Raw genomic sequence first — 1,459 nt, forward strand, 5'->3', positions numbered from 1 at the left:
ACTTATGATATGGATACCTTTTCATTTTTCTCTGAATAATTTGCGCTTGTCTCAAAGTCTTAGTCTTGAGTCCATAATCGTTTTAAAAAAAATTTTTATTTATTAGAGAAAGTTAGCCAGAGAGAGAGGGAGAGAGAGAGAGAGAGAGAGAGAAGAAGAAGAAGAAGAAGAAGAAGAAGAAGAAGAAGAAGAAGAAGAAGAAGAAATGATGATGATGATGATGAGGAGGAGGAGGAGGAGGGGAGGAGGAGGAGGATAATAATAATATAATAATAATAAAGAAGAAGGAGAAGAAGAAGAAGAAGAAGAAGAAGAAGAAGAAGAAGAAGAAGAAGAAGAAGAAGAAGAAGCAGCAGCAGCTGGGGTAGGGGCAGAGGGAGAAGTAGAAGCAGATTTCCCACTACTTGTGGAGTCTGACATGGGGCTAGATACCAGGACTCCAGGATCATGATCTGGAGCAAAGGCAGATGCTCAATACACTGAGCAACCCAGGGACCCCTTCAGTCCTTCGTCTTGAGTGACGTCAGTGTCCATGTAGATGATCCCATTGAATCCACAGTGTCCATGTAGGTTCAATGCTTTGGCTTCTCCTTTGATTTCTTTATCAATAATATCCACCCATCCATTCGACTTCAGCTGCTTGTGGCCATACCTGGTCTTTTCCAGGACCCAAGAATTATCCCACCCCTGAAATCATGTACTCCTACATTGCATTTTCTGACTACTACTTCCTGAACTTACGTGGTAATCACTGAATTGTTCCTACTTCACTGGGGCCTACAACCACTGACTCTTACTTTCTTCTGATTAATTCTGATTCCTGTTATCTTGATTTCTCTCCTCACCCACTTCAGAATCTATGATTCATAATTTCATTGAATTTCTTACCATAGTCTATGCTCTCTTGCCAGATCTTTTTATTCTGCTTTCTTGGGTGGAAAGTCTCCAGTATGAAAGATTCCAACAATTTGACTTTCTGATGTTGATGAATGCTGCTGAAAAAATAATTTCATACAACAAGGAAGATACAAACAATACCCATAATTCTCAATACCTGTAAGACTATTCGTGGTGATATTTTTATGAGAGTTAGAGAAATATGCGAGACAATCTTAATGCACAAAAATTAGGATTCGGGCAAATTATGGTGCAGCCAATCCTAGATAATGAAAAGGAAATGTCCAGCTGTAAAAAATAAGGTGAGATAATAAGCACTCGAGGTGATGTTAATGGCAGTCTAGGATGGGGTGGTGTGCAGATTATTAAATTTGGCTAGGGGCTTGGGTTTTGCTGCTTATCTGGGACAAAACAACTATCATCACAAAGAATTGGAAAGGTCTCTGACTGGGATCTGAGTTAAAAATTTCCCTTGAGATGTTAAAATCCTGTGCCTGGGATGCCTGGGTGGCTCAACACCTGTGCATCTACTTTTGGATCAGGGGTTGATCCTGGGGACCTG

This window comes from Canis lupus, unplaced genomic scaffold (assembly GCF_011100685.1).
Source record: "Canis lupus familiaris isolate Mischka breed German Shepherd unplaced genomic scaffold, alternate assembly UU_Cfam_GSD_1.0 chrUn_S2021H2220, whole genome shotgun sequence".
NCBI classification, from domain to species: Eukaryota; Metazoa; Chordata; class Mammalia; order Carnivora; family Canidae; genus Canis; species Canis lupus.